We start from the raw sequence: 14799 nt of genomic DNA, 5'->3' as shown, positions 1-14799 counted from the left end.
CCTCAACACTCATTGGACCGCACACATCAGTATGTATGATTTCCAATAAGTTGGTTGCTCGCTCCATTGTTCCTGAGAACGGAGTCTTGGTCATTTTACCCATGAGGCATGGTTCGCACGTGTCAAATGATTCATAATCAAGAGACTCTAAAAGTCCATCTGCATGGAGCTTCTTCATGCGTTTGACGCCTATGTGACCAAGGCGGCAGTGCCACAAGTATGTGGAACTATCATTATCAACCTTACATCTTTTGGTACTCACATTATGAACATGTGTAGTAATACGCCCGAGATTCATTAAGAATAAACCATTCACCATAGGAGCATGACCATAAAACATATCTCTCATATAAATGGAACAACCATTATTCTCAGATTTAAATGAGTAGCCATCTCGAATTAAACGAGATCCCGATACAATGTTCATGCTCAAAGCTGGCACTAAATAACAGTTATTGAGGTTTAAAACTAATCCCGTAGGTAAATGCAGAGGCAGCGTGCCGACGGCGATCACATCAACCTTGGAACCATTCCTGACGCGCATCGTCACCTCGTCCTTTGCCAGTCTCCGTTTATTCCGCAGCTCCTGCTGTGAGTTACAAATATGAGCAACGGCACCGGTATCAAATACCCAGGAGTCACTACGAGTACTGGTAAGATACACATCAATTACATGTATATCAAATATACCTTTGGCGTTGCCGGCCTTCTTGTCCGCTAAGTATTTGGGGCAGTTCCGTTTCCAGTGACCCTTCCCTTTGCAATAAAAGCACTCCGTCTCAGGCTTGGGTCCATTCTTTGGCTTCTTCCCGGCATCTTGCTTGCCGGGCGCGGCAACTTCCTTGCCATCCTTCTTGAAGTTCTTTTTACCCTTGCCTTTCTTGAACTTAGTGGTTTTATTGACCATCAACACTTGATGCTCCTTCTTGACTTCTACCTCCGCTGATTTCAGCATTGAGAACAACTCAGGAATGGTCTTTTGCATCCCCTGCATGTTGAAGTTCATCACAAAGCTCTTGTAGCTTGGTGGAAGCGACTGGAGGATTCTGTCAATGACCGCATCATCCGGGAGATTAACTCCCAGCTGAGACAAGCGGTTATGCAACCCAGACATAGTGAGTATGTGCTCACTGACAGAACTATTTTCCTCCATCTTACAGCTGAAGAACTTATCGGAGACTTCATTATCTCTCGATCCGGGCATGAGCTTGAAAAACCATTTTCAGCTCTTCGAACATCTCATATGCTACATGTCTCTCAAAACGCTTTTGGAGCCCCGGCTCTAAGCTGTAAAGCATGCCGCACTGAACGAGGGAGTAGTCGTCAACACGTGTCTGCCAAGCGTTCATAGCGTCTTGGTTCTGTGGGACGGGTGGATCACCTAGCGGTGCTTGTAGGACATAATCTTTCTTGGCAGCTATGAGGATGATCCTCAGGTTCCGGACCCAGTCCGTATAGTTGCTGCCATCGTCTTTCAGTTTGGTTTTCTCTAGGAACGCGTTGAAGTTGAGGACTACGTTGGCCATTTGATCTACAAGACATATTGTAAAGATTTTAGACTAAGTTCATGATAATTAAGTTCATCTAATCAAATTATTAATGAACTCCCACTTAGATTAGACATCCCTCTAAGTCATCTAAGTATTACATGATCCGAGTTAACTAGACCGTGTCCGATCATCACGTGAGACGGACTAGTCAACGTCGTGAACATCTTCATGTTGATCGTATCTTCTATACGACTCATGCTCGACCTTTCGGTCTTCTGTGTTCCGAGGCCATGTCTGTACATGCTAGGCTCGTCAAGTTAACCCTAAGTGTTTTGCATGTGTAATGTCTGTAACTGTCTTCAACACCCGTTGTATGTGAACGTAAGGATCTATCACACCCGATCATCACGGCGTGCTTAGAAACGACGAACTTTAGGAACGGTGCACAGTTAGGGGAGAACACTTCTTGAAATTGTTATGAGGGATCATCTTATTTACTACCGTCGTTCTAAGTAAACAAGATGCAAAACATGATAAACATCACATGCAATCAATAATAAACGTGACATGATATGGCCAATATCACATAGCTCCTTTGATCTCCATCTTGGGGCTCCATGATCATCTTGTCACCAGGCTTGACACCATGATCTCCATCATCATGATCTCCATCATCGTGTCTCCATGAAGTTGCTCGCCAACTATTACTTCTACTACTATGGCTAACGCGTTTAGCAATAAAGTAAAGTAATTTACATGGCGTTTCTCAATGACACGCAGGTCATATAAAAGAATAAAGACAACTCCTATGGCTCCTGCCGGTTGTCATACTCATCGACATGCAAGTCGTGATTCCTATTACAATAGCATGACATCTCATACATCACATATAGATCATTCATCATTCATCACAACTTTGGCCATATCATATCACAAACCACTTGCTGCAAAAACAAGTTAGACGTCCTCTAATTGTTGTTGCAAGTTTTACGTGGCTGAATTAGGGTTCTAGCAAGAACGTCTTCTTACCTACGTTAAAGCCACAACGTGATTTGTCAACTTCTATTTACCCTTCATAAGGACCCTGTCATCGAATCCGCTCCAACTAAAGTGGGAGAGACAGACACCCGCCAGCCACCTTATGCAACTAGTGCATGTTAGTCGGTGGAACCGGTCTCACGTAAGCGTACGTGTAAGGTTGGTCCGGGACGCTTCATCCCACAATACCGCTGAAGCAAGAAAAGACTAGTACGGCAAGAAAGTTGACAAATCTACGCCCACAACAAATTGTGTTCTACTCGCGCAAGAAGAACTACGCATAGACCTAGCTCATGATGCCACTGTTGGGGAACGTTGCAGAAAACAAAAATTTTCCTACTCGTTTCACCAAGATCATCTAGGAGTTCATCTAGCAACGAGTCATTGGATGCATCTACATACCTTTGTAGATCGCGCACGGAAGCGTTCAAAGAACGGTGATGATGTAGTCGAACATGACGTGATCCAAATCACCGATGACTAAGCGCCGAACCGACGGCACCTCCGCGTTCAACACACGTACGAGACAGGAGACGTCTCCTCCTTCTTGATCCAGCAAGGGGAAGGAGAGGTTGATGAAGATCCAGCAGCACGACGGCGTGGTGGTGGATGGAGGGCGTCACAGTAGCAGGGCTTCGCCTATACTACGAGGGAGAGACGTAAAGGGGGAAGAGGGAGGCGCCAAGGCTCAGGTATGAAGTCCCTCCCTCTCCTCATGATATATATCCCCACGGTCCCCCCCCGCGGCCGGGATCATCTACTCTAGATGATCCCCCCGCCGCCGGATCCCACCCCCCGAACGGGGGGTTCGTTCCCCCGCGGGGGAGATCCCAAAGGGGGCCTAGTAGGGCTGGTGATCGGCGTACCCGGGATCCCCCCACCGCGGGGTCGGGTGATACCCGACCCAAGGGAGGATGAAGTCGGGTACCCCGGGAGGCCCTATCCACCGGGGTGGGCCACCTGGGGGCCCTGGGAAGGCCACCAGGGCCATGTTATGGCCACTGGGCTTTGAACAGGGCTACCGGCTTTGTGCACTTCCTATATATAATTCTTTACCTCCGGACCATTCCGGAACTCCTCGTGACGTCCGGGATCTCATCCGGGACTCCGAACAATATTCGGGTTACTACATATACATATCTTCACAACCCTAGCATCACCGAACCTTAAGTGTGTAGACCCTACGGGTTCGAGAGACAAGCAGACATGACCGAGACGACTCTCCGGTCAATAACCAACAGCGGGATCTGGATACCCATGTTGGCTCCCACATGCTCCACGATGATCTCATCGGATGAACCACGATGTCGAGGATTCAATCAACCCCGTATGCAATTCCCTTTGTCAATCGATATGTTACTTGCCCGAGATTCGATCGTCGGTATCCCAATACCTCGTTCAATCTCGTTACCGGCAAGTCACTTTACTCGTACCGTAATGCATGATCCCGTGACCAGACACTTGGTCACTTTGAGCTCATTATGATGATGCACTACCGAGTGGGCCCAGTGATACCTCTCCGTCATACGGAGTGACAAATCCCAGTCTTGATCCATGTCAACCCAACAGACACTTTCGGAGATACCCGTAGTCTACCTTTATAGTCACCCAGTTACGTTGTGACGTTTGGTATACCCAAAGCACTCCTATGGTATCCGGGAGTTACACGATCTCATGGTCTAAGGAAAAGATACTTTGACATTGGAAAACTCTAGCAAACGAACTATACGATCTTGTGCTATGTTTAGGATTGGGTCTTGTCCATCACATCATTCTCCTAATGATGTGATCTCGTTATCAATGACATCCAATGTCCATAGTCAGGAAACCATGACTATCTGTTGATCAACGACCTAGTCAACTAGAGGCTCACTAGGGACATGTTGGTGTCTGTTATTCACACATGCATTACGATTTCCGGATAACACAATTATAGCATGAATAAAGACAATTATCACGAACAAGGAAATATAATAATAATGCTTTTATTATTGCCTCTAGGGCATATTTCCAACAAGGAGCCCCCCTGCTTGATGGAATAGCTGGCGTTGTCGAGTCTAGAAAAATGTTTTGAGTCATTTAGGAATTATATATCGGAGAGTTTAGGAATTCTTTTTACTCCCTAGTCCCTTCATCGCTCTGGTAAGGCATCCTGACGTAGAGTTTTGACTCTTGTCTTCTCAAATTTCACTAAATTTTTTTTAGGATCACGCGTGTATCTTGGAATCGTTCCGATCGATTTGTGACGAGAACATTGTTCTTGGTGCCTCCTGTCATTTAGGGGTTGTGGCAGTGTCCCGGAGAGTTGAGCTCCAAGGTGTCGTCGTCACAATTTTATCGTTGCAGTTCTGGAATACCTGAGTTTAGTTTCGCCGACATCGAAAATCTCTTTTATGCAGTTGTTGGTGAGATAACCTCGACGCCACCCAGTACTGGGGCGGGAGTTCGGGAGTATTGCCATAACTTGTATAACAGATGCTTTTCGAAGGTTGAGGTAGACGATTTCTGAAGTTTTTCTCGGTTATGTGTTGAAGGATGGATACAGCTGGATGTAGGATTTGCTAGATTTGGGTGAGATATTATGCTTCCCCTGTATCCCCAACACCTGATTGCATAACCGGAAAGGTTCGGGAGTTTCATAGGTGGGAATGCTTGTAGCTCTAGTTCTTCTTCCACGGATATTTGGTTCGAGATTGGGTGATCCTTACCGAGTATTCGTTCTTGTTCCGTACCTTGTTGTTGTTTTTTCTTCCACCTCAATTCTAAGTGGCTTCTCAATTTATGGATATGTGACCATTTCAATTGGAATGCATTCGTTCATTTTGTTCGGATGTGAAGACTATATGTTGCAATTTCAACCCGTTTGATTCAGCTTCAATATTTGTCTGTCAATGTGCTAATGGATGTCAACCTGTTCAGGATGGCTCCTCCAACGTGCACGACTCTGAATCCTGATCCGCCACGACCACCTCCACCTCCAGAGGCATGGCAAGCTGTGATGGCTGCTACCAATGCAAACACGCAGCTGATCATGCAACTTCTTCAAGAGCGCAACCAAGGGAACCAGGGCCAAGGCAACAATCAGAATCACTTTGCTACACTCAACCAGTTCCTTGCTAACCAGCCAAAGACCTTCAGAAATTGTGTTGAGGCAACATACGCTGATGATTGGCTCGTGGACATATGCAAGCATTTCGAGTGCAGTAACGTCAGGCCTGAGGACTTTGTCAAGTTCGCTTCCTTCCAACTCAAAGACCAAGCTGCAGAATGGTTTCAGTAGTACAAAGATTTCAGAGGAGGTCGTGTGATTACCTGGGATGAATTCCGTCAAGACTTCAAAGCTCATCATATTCCTCAGAGCGTGGTTGAAAGCAAGCATGAGGAATTCCGCAACCTAAAGCAAGGCTCTATGTCTGTCTATGAGTACAACAAGATGTTTCAGAAGCTCGCCCGTTTTGCTAAGCAGGACGTCCCTGACGAGAAGAGCATGATATATCAGTTCAGGGGTGGTCTTAGAGAATAAATCCAGCTAGCTCTCGTTCTCTTTGAGCCCAAGAGGTACGATGAGTTTTACAACATGGCAATGAAGCAAGAGACTGCTCAACTGAAGTGCGATGCTTCCAAGAAGTGAGTCAGAGATGCTACTCCTTCTTCCTCAACTCAAGTGGCTAAGCAGCAGAAGTATTGGCTTCCTCCTCCTCTGTTCCGTCAGCCTTATCAGCAGAAGAGCAAAGGTGGCAGTGCATCTTCCCACCCACCCAACCCTGGCTTTCAGAACAAGACTTCGTCTCAAGCTCCAAGATCATGTGCTCCGTATCACCGTCCGCTTTCAGAGGTCACATGCAACAAGTGCCAACAGAAGGGTCACTATGCCAACAAATGCTTCAATCAGAGGCGTCTCCCTCCTCCTCCTCCTCCTGTGAGATCGGCAAGTACAGCTGTGGTCAAGCATAACCCCAAGCACGCCAAGGTCAACTTGCTGAATGCAGCTCAGGCAGAGGACTCGTCAGATGTTATCATGGGTAACTTTCCAGTTAACTCTGTTCCTGCTAAAGTTCTTTTTGAAACTGGTGAATCGCATTGTTTCATGTCAAGATCATTTATTTCCAAGCATGACTTCGTTTCGCAAATGTTGGGTAAACCTATGGGAGTGGTTTCTCTGGCTAAGTCTATGAGGGCTACTTCAATAGTCCTGGATGTTTCTATCATGTTGGGTGATTTCAAGTTTCTGGCTTCTCCAATGGTCCTTGGTAACTCGGATATTGATCTTATTCTCGGAATGGATTGGCTTTCTAAGCACAAGGCTCAGCTTGATTGTGCTGCCAGGCAGATTCATTTGACTCATTCGTCTGAGGATGTAATTGTCTTTGCCGCTAATGACGATACCATCCGTCTGTTTTCTCTCAATGAGAAGGGTGAACTGGATGCCATCTCTCAAATTCCAGTCGTTTGCGAATATCAAGATGTCTTTCCATAAGAGCTTCCAGGAATGCCTCCGCACCGGCCAGTTGAATTCGTCATTGATCTTGAGCCTGGCACGGAACCTATTTGCAAACGTACTTACAAGCTTGGACCTGAAGAGTTGAAGGAGCTGAAGAAGCAACTCGATATTTAAGAGCGAATGGGCCTCATCCGACCTAGTTCTTCTCCGTGGGGTTGCGGAGTTCTTTTTGTGAAGAAGAAGGATGGAACAGACCGACTTTGTGTTGACTATCGTCCATTGAACAAGAAGACTATAAAGAACAAGTACCCACTTCCCAACATCATTGAGCTGTTCGAACAACTCAAAGGTGCTCAAGTATTCTCCAAGCTTGATCTCCGTATGGGCTATCATCAGATTCAAATCCGTGAGCAAGATATTCCCAAGACGGCGTTCAGAACAAGCTATGGTTCATATGAATACACTGTCATGTCTTTTGGCCTCGTCAACGCTCCGCCGACTTTCTCTCGCATGATGAACTTCATCTTCAATGCCTACACAAATGACTTTGTCTTGGTCTACCTCGATGAAATTCTAGTCTTTTCGAAGAACAAGGAAGATCATGCCAAGCACTTGCGTTTGGTGCTCGATAAGCTCAGGGAACATCAGTTCTACGCCAAGTTCTCAAAGTGCGATTTTTGGCTCGATGAGGTTCTCTATCTTGGGCATATCATCTCTGCCAAGGGCATAGCAGTTAATCCTGAGAAGGTGTCTGCAATTGTGAATTGGGAACCACCTCAGAACGTGAAGCAACTCCGCTGCTTCCTTGGTCTCGCAAGCTACTGTCGAAGGTTCGTTGAGAACTTTTCAAAGATCGCGAAGCCTCTTTCAAACCTTTTCCAGAAGCACGTGAAGTACGTTTGGTCTCCGGAATGTGACATCGCTTTCAACACCCTGAAAGAGAAATTAGTCATTGCTCCAGTTCTGACTCCTCCTGATGAATCCAAACCGTTCAAGGTCTTCTGCGATGCCTCTCTTCAAGGCCTTGGTGCAGTGTTGATGCAAGAGAAGAAAGTTGTGGCTTATACCTCTCGCCAGTTGAAGCCCAACGAGAAGAACTACCCCACTCATGACCTCGAGTTGGCGGTAGTTGTGCATGCTCTTTTGACTTGGAGACATCTCTTATTGGGAAGAAAAGTGGACATTTTCACTGACCACAAGAGTCTCAAGTACATCTTCACTCAGCCTAATCTCAACCTCAGGTAGACTCATTGGGTCGAAATGATTCAAGAGTATAATCCGAGCATCAAATATACTCCAGGCAAGGCCAATGTGATTGCTGACACATTGAGCAGGAAGGCTTACTACAACAGTCTGATTCAAAAGCCTTACCAACCCGAGCTTTGTGAAGCTTTTCGCAAACTCAATCTGCAAGTTGTTCCTCAAGGTTTCCTCGCTAACCTTCAAGTCTCTCCTACATTGGAAGATCAGATTTGTGAGGCTTAACTTCTTGATGCTATGGTGAAGAAGGTGAAGATTGGGATTGCTAAGAGTCAACCCAAGTACAAGTGCTATCGCCTTGATGACAAGGATACTCTCTTCTTCGAGGATCGCATTGTTGTGCCTAAAGGTGACCTTCGTAAAGTCATTATGAATTAGGCTCACAATTCACTCCTCTCCATCGACCCTAGGAGTACGAAGATGTACCAGGACCTCAAGTAGACTTATTGGTGGACTCGAATGAAGCGCGAGATTGCTCAGTTCGTGAATGAATGTGATGTCTGCAGAAGAGTGAAGGCAGAACACCAACGACCAGCTGGTCTCCTCCAACCTCTTGCCATTCCAGAATGGAAGTTTGACCACATTGAGATGGACTTCGTGACTGGGTTTCCAAAGTCCAAGCGTGGCAATGATGCTATATTCGTTGTCATCGACAAACTCACTAAAGTGGCTCACTTTCTGCCTATCAAAGAGTCTATCACTCCAGCTCAATTGGCGGAGCTGTATACCTCTGAGATTGTCTCTCTGCACGGCATTCCACAGTTGATCTCTTCAGACCGTGGAAGCATCTTTACCTCCAAGTTTTGGGATTCTTTTCAGAAGGCCATGGGCACCAACATCCGTTTCAGCACAGCTTTCCATCCTCAAACTAGCGGTCAAGTCAAGCGTGTCAATCAGATTCTCGAAGATATGCTCAGGGCTTGCGTTATCTCCTTCGGTATGAAGTGGGAAGATTGTCTTCCATATGCTGAATTCTCCTACAACAACAGTTTTCAAGCAAGTTTGGGCAAGGCCCCATTTGAAATTCTCTATGGCAGGAAGTGCCGTACTCCTCTTAACTGGTCAGAGACCGGTGAACGTCAACTTCTTGGAAATGACTTGATCACCGAGGCAGAGGAAATGTGCAAAGTCATTCGTGATAACCTCAAAGTAGCGCAATCGCGCCAGAAGAGTTACTATGATAGTAAGCATCGTGATTTGGCTTTCGAGATCGGAGACCATGTTTACCTCCGTGTCTCTCCAATGAAAGGTACTCGTCGCTTTGGTATCAAAGGGAAGCTTGCCCCTAGATACGTGGGGCCTTTCAAGATCGTCAGCAAGAGAGGCGATCTCGCCTATCAACTCGAGCTTACTTCAAACTTTTCAAATGTGCATGACGTGCTCCATGTCTCTCAGCTCTGCAAGTGCTTCAAGACTCCTGACCGCACCGTCAACTTCGAAGACATTGATCTCCAAGAAGACCTCTCTTATCATGAGCACCCCGTTGCTATTCTTGAAGAGACTGAACGCAAGACTCGCAATAAGTCAATCAAATTCCTCAAAGTCAAGTGGTCACACCATTCCGACCGTGAAGCTACCTGGGAACGCGAGGATCACCTCCGTTCTGAGTACCCGGCGTTTTTCCAGTCCTAGATCTCGGGACGAGATCCTTTCGTAGTGGTGGAGTGTTGTAACACCCCGGATGTAATTTACCTTATATGTATCCCAACTCTTGCCGTTTCCGGCGCTAAGTTATTTTATTTTCCTCGGGTTCGGGTTTTTGTCTCCGTGTGTTGTTGCTTTTGTCATGCATCTCATATCATGTCATCATGTGCATTGCATTTGCATACGTGTTCGTCTCATGCATCCGAGCTTTTTCCCCGTTGTCCGTTTTGCATTTTGGCGCTCCTATTTCCTCCGGTGGTCCTTTCTACCTCTTTTCGTGTGTGGGGGTTAAACATTTCCAAATTGGACCGAGACTTGTCATGCGGCCTTTGTTTACTACCGGTAGACTGCCTGTCAAGTTTCGTACCATTTGGACTTCGTTTGATACTCCAACGGTTAACCGAGGGACCGAGAAGGCCTCGTTTGTGTTGCAGCCCAACACCCTTCCATTTTGGCCCAAAACCCACCAAGGACCCTTCCATCATCTAGAGCATTCGATCACAATCGCGTGGCCAAAAACCGCACCTCATTTGGAGCTTCCTAGCTCCCTCTACCTCTATAAATAGACCCTCCTCTGAAATTTTCGGGTCTTCTTCCCCCTAACCCTAGAAAAACCGCTCTGCGCCGCCGGACAAGTCGCCGCCGCCAATCAGGGCGCGCCACGTGGCAGCGCGCGCCCCACTTCGCCGCCGATCCCGCGCGGGCCCGCTCGGCCCGTGGCCGGCCCCCGCGGCCCGGGTCTCCGCCGCCGCCGCCCGGGGCTTCTTCTTCCGCCCGCCGCCGCCATCCGCGCGCCTCCGCTGCCTGCGCCACGCCCCGCCACCGGAACCTCACTGCGCCGCCGTTCTTACTCCTCGCCGGCCTCCGTGCTTCGCCCTGCCTCCTCGCGTCTTCCTCCGGCCGCCGCCCGAGTCGCCGGTGCCGGCCGCCACCTCCACCGTAGATCCGGCGACCCGCGCCGCCCGCTCCAAGCTCCGGCCTCCTCCCCGCACTCCGGCGAACTCTCCGGTCACCTCGGTTCGCATTCCCGCCGAATCTAGATCCGGTGCTATAGTAAACCCTAGGGTTGATTTTTGCCTCTCTCTAAGTCCCAAGTTTTTCCATATTTTAGCATTGTTCATCGCATCATAACTCCGCATCCGTAGCTCCGATTTGCGCGTGTAGGATATCAAAATGTTCGGCTCAGAGAGTACGTCATTTCATATCTTTGCATCATTTTCATTTGAGCTCATCTTGTTGCCCGAAATTCTGTTGGAAGAGGGCTATATGATAAAATTGCCAGATCTGTTTCATCAAATAGCTATTTGTCATTTTTGCCATGATTAATGTGTGCATGATATGCTCCTGAGCTCTACATGAGTTTTGTTATATGCCATGCCATCTTTACAGAGGTGCTTACCATGTATTTTTGTGATATGTGTGGTGACTAGCACAAGCTTGCAAAGTAGTGCATTCGTTAATGCTGATTTCACGGACTTAGAATTTCTCTAAGTCCTTGTTCTGATTTCTGTCAATATGCCATATGTTCTTGTTGTTTCCTAGTGATCCGTGCCTCTTTTGAGGATGATCAGTAAGGATGATTTGTTAATATTGTGGTGATCTATCCATCCATGTCTTTGTTTAAAATTATGGAGCAACCTAGCTTGAGTCAATCGAGCTCTACTTTTGCTATTTCGTGAATCCTGGCAGATTGTTGACTTGTTAGCGATTTTGCCGAGGATGTTGCCATTGATCCGTGCATTCTATGTTGTTGTTCTTTCCATGTCTAGCTTCTATGATATTTATTCTTGATGGGTGTATGCTTAGTTGGTCATGCCATGCTCTGTAGTGAGTGCATCGAGCTTGTGAACATGCCTACTCGTTAACAGATTTGCATGCTCCAGTTTTTCACTAAGTCTGTAATCTGATTATGTTTTTGCCATGTTCACATGCTTGCAATTGTATTTTCTGATCCCTTTTGTCTCAAGGTCACTAAGGGACTTTTTTAAGTGTTTGAGTAGCTTGATGCCATTCCTTGCTTTTCCATGTTAAGTGCCTGCAGTATATAGTTTTCATGCTCCTAAGTGTGCTACCTGATGTTAAATTCCAGACTTGTGTTAATTTCACTAAGTCTGAAACCTGTTATCATTTGCAGTTTTGCCATGCTTGTTTGAACCTGTTAATGGATGAATTGGGCGTAGCTCAGTGTTCATATTTTGTAAAGCATTATGAGTGGATCCCTGCCATTTATTTTGTTGTCATGTTTGATTGTTGTAGCATATTTATCTTGATGCTTTTAGATGGCTACTTGCTATTTATCACAGACCGGCGCCATATTTGTTTTGCTTGCCATTTCCAAACCGTGCATCCGATTCCGGTGATCATTATATCGATTTCAACCGAAATCACATCACCTTTCCAGTGGGACTCTTGGATTTCCAAGTTGAGCTAGGTTCAATCATTCCTTGTCAAATCTTGCATATGCATCAGATATCGCATCCCGCATAGCATACCATGTTTGCATCATGTTGTTCGAGCATTGCACGTGGTTGATTGTGTTCCTTTTTCTTGTTTGTCTTGTTTGGGTAGAGCCGGGAGACGAGTTCGCTAATGAGGAGCCCGTTGAGTTTGCTTACGAGGATCAAGTCAACTCTGGCAACTTTGCAGGCAAGATGATCATACCCTCGAAATCACTTCTATCTTTGCTTGTTAGATGCTCGCTCTTTTGCTATGCCTATGCTACGATGCCTACCACTTGTTTATCATGCCTCCCAAATTGCCATGTCAAACCTCTAACCCACCTTGTCCTAGAAAACCGTAGTTTGGTTATGTTACCGCTTTGCTCAGCCCCTCTTATAGCGTTGCTAGTTGCAGGTGAAGATTGGAGATCGGTCCTTGTTGGAACATTGTTTATTATTGGGATATCACTATATTATCTTGTTACCTTAATGCATCTATATACTTGGTAAAGGGTGGAAGGCTCGGCCTTATGCCTAGTGTTTTGTTCCACTCTTGCCACCCTAGTTTCCGTCATATCGGTGTTATGTTCCCGGATTTTGCGTTCCTTACGCGGTTGGGTTATAATGGGAACCCCTTGACAGTTCGCCTTGAATAAACTCCTCCAGCAAGGCCCGACCTTGGTTTTACCATTCGCCACCTAGCCTTTTTCCCTTGGGTTTCACGGATTCAAGGGTCATCTTTATTTTTAAACCCCTGGGCCAGTGCTTCTCTGAGTGTTGGTCCAACCCAGAGCACCGTGCGGGGCCGTCCCTTGGCAACTTGGGTTACGTTGGCTCCTGTACGCTTAGCTCATCCGGTGTGCCCTGAGAACGGGATATGTGCAGCTCCTATCAGGATTTGTCGGCACAGCGGGTGGTCTTGCTGGACTTGTTTTACCATTGTCGAGGATGTCTTGTAGAACCGGGATGCCGAGTCTGATCGGAATCTCTCGGGAGAAGGAATATCCTTCGTTGACTGTGAGAGCTTGTGATTGGCTAAGTTGGGACTCCCCTGCACGGATTTGAACTTCCGAAATCCGTGCCCGCGGTTATGGGCAGATGGGAATTTGTTAATGTCCGGTTGTACATAACTTGAAACTTAACTTAATTAAAATGAATCAACCACGTGTGTAACCGTGATGGTCTCTTCTCGGTGGAGTCTGGGAAGTGAACACGGTGTTGGAGTAATGCTTGACGTAGGTTGTTCTAGGATCACTTCTTGATCATAGTTTTTCGTTCGTGCTTTGCCTTCTCTTCTCGCTCTCTTTTGCGAACAGGTTAGCCACCATATATGCTAGTTGCTTGCTGCAGCTCCACATATTACCTTGCCTTACCTATAAGCTTAAATAGTCTTGATCGCGAGGGTGCGAGATTGCTGAGTCCCCTGACTCACAGTTTACTTCCAAACCAGATGTAGGGATCGATGATACCGCTCCTGACGATGCGCTTGAGCTCAAGTGGGAGTTTGATGAAGACTCTCGCCGTTAGTATGTGTCTTTCCCTGATGATCAGTAGTGGTGCCCAGTTGGGGCGATTGGGGACCGTGTCACTTGTTGGGGTGATCTTTTATTTTGGTACCGTAGTCGGACCATGAGTGTATTGGATGATTGTAATGTTATTCATGTATTTGTGTGACGTGGCGAGTGTAAGCCAACTATGTATCTTTTCCCCTATTATCTATTTACATTGGGTTGTTGTGAAGATTACCTTACTAGCGACATTTGCTTTCAATGCGGTTATGCCTCTAAGTCGTGCTTCGACACGTAGGAGATATAGCCGCATCGAGGGCGTTACAGTGTCTTAAGGTGTTATTCTAGTACGAACTATATGATAGATTGAACGGAAAGAATAGCTTCGTGGTATTTTACTATGGACTATTGAATAGATCAATCAGAAAGGATAACTTTGAGGTGGTTTCGTACCTTACAATAATCTCTTCGTTTGTTCTCCGCTATTTAGTGACTTTGGAGTGACTCTTTGTTGCATTTTGAGGGATAGTTATATGATCCAATTATGTTATTATTGTTGAGAGAACTTGCACTAGTGAAAGTTTGAACACTAGGCCTTGTTTCCTAGCATTGCAATACCGTTTACGCTCACTTTTACCACTTACTACCTTGCTGTTTTTATATTTTCAGATTACAAAAACCTATATCTACCATCCATATTGCACTTGTATCACCATCTCTTCGCCGAACTAGTGCACCTATATAATTTACCATTGTATTGGGTGTGTTGGGGACACAAGAGACTCTTTGTTATTTGGTTGCAGGGTTGTTTGAGAGAGACCATCTTCATCCTACCTCTCCCACAGATTGATAAACCTTAGGTCATCCACTTGAGGGAAATTTGCTACTGTCCTACAAACCTCTGCACTTGGAGGCCCAACAACGTCTACAAGAAGAAGGTTGTGTAGTAGACATCACAGTAGCCCGTGGAGGGGTGGTTG

This window comes from Triticum urartu, chromosome 2 (genome assembly GCF_003073215.2).
Source record: "Triticum urartu cultivar G1812 chromosome 2, Tu2.1, whole genome shotgun sequence".
NCBI classification, from domain to species: domain Eukaryota; kingdom Viridiplantae; phylum Streptophyta; class Magnoliopsida; order Poales; family Poaceae; genus Triticum; species Triticum urartu.
The sequence above is the reverse complement of the archived record's forward strand: the minus strand, read 5'-3'. Positions refer to the sequence as shown.